The following is a 1,526-nucleotide window of genomic DNA, read 5'->3' as shown; positions in this document are numbered from 1 at the left end:
ATATATATACAGCTGTCTCACATTCTCTCTCTCTCTCTCTCTCTCTCTATATATATATATACACACACATGCATCTTAAAATCTATGTGTATACATGAAAGCAAAATGACTGGGTAAATATAAGATTCGGAATGAGGATTGATGATTCGAGGGTTCTAACACTGCTGAAGGCACTAGACCACCATTTTTCTTTGTAGCCGAAAGTGATATTGTTGATTTCGACACACCATGGTTGATGTATGTTAAAATTTTTGCTGCTTTATATATGTGGAATGTCTTCCGGGTCTAAGATTGTAGTCTGGTTTAGTATAATTTTTCTTTTCGATAATCAATACAGGCCATGCTAAAATTTGTTGTTATTCTTTTTGCTACAATAATCAGTGAAAGCGAGTGAAACTTGCGATGGTCTCATTACTATGTTGCACTCATGGGTAGCGAAATTGTGGTCACGATTCCCCGATCGGGTGGTGTGTTATGTTCTTGAGTAAAGCACTGTATTTCACTCAGTTGTAAATGTGAAACTCTGCGATGGACGAGCTGTCCGTTCAAAGCGAATGTTGCGATCTCAGTTACTAAAACGGCATGAAAACTCGGTTACCAACCCTATGAGTTCTAGGACTCAAGACTGTTCTTTTATTTTAATTTACTGTACAGTAATATAAACAGATTAATGTAAAGGAAACCGAAATAAGTTCCGGTCTTATGAAAGACCTAAGCTTGAAGATATGCTATTGATGCTGTAGCATCTAAAGGTGCGTGGTCTGGTGATTAGGGCACTCTCCGCACGATCGCAAGACAGCGTGGTTTCGATTCCCGGATCGGATGCCGTGTTGAGTGTTTGGGCTAAACACTTATTTTCACGCTCCTCCTGTCCACTAAGCTGCAAGTGAAAAACGCTGCAACGGACTAGCTTCCAGTTCAGGGGCATGTCGGGATCTCGATCACGCCATGAGTAATTCATTTTATGGGTTCTAGGATTTGAAACTAATCACTATATAACATACAAAGGAATCATGAGCTGTTCTTTACAGCTTCACATTCTCTCTGCTCCTATTGTAATACCTTTTTGATCTGCAGATATTACCACAGGGGTAGTTGTATGATAAGAAGGTAACTTCCCAGTTACATGAGTTCAGTCTGATCGGGTGCTTTCTACTATAGCGAGGGAGTGGCCAAAGACTTGTCAGTGGATTTTCTAAATGGAAATTGAAAGAAAACCGTCATATACTCTTTTTTTTTTACTCTTTTACTTGTTTCAGTCATTTGACTGTGGCCGTGCTGGAGCACCGCCTTTAGTCGAGCAAATCGACCCCAGGACCTATTCTTTGGAAGCCTAGTACTTATTCTATCGGTCTCTTTTGCCGAACCGTTAAGTTACGGGGACGTAAACATACCAGCATCGGTTGTCAAGCGATATTGGGGGACAAACACAGACACACAAACATATGCACACACACACACATATATATACATATATACGACGGGCTTCTTTCAGTTTCCGTCTACCAAATCTACTCACAAGGCTT

Source organism: Octopus bimaculoides, chromosome 11 (assembly GCF_001194135.2).
Source record: "Octopus bimaculoides isolate UCB-OBI-ISO-001 chromosome 11, ASM119413v2, whole genome shotgun sequence".
Lineage (NCBI taxonomy): Eukaryota > Metazoa > Mollusca > Cephalopoda > Octopoda > Octopodidae > Octopus > Octopus bimaculoides.
Note: the sequence above shows the minus strand (reverse complement) of the source record.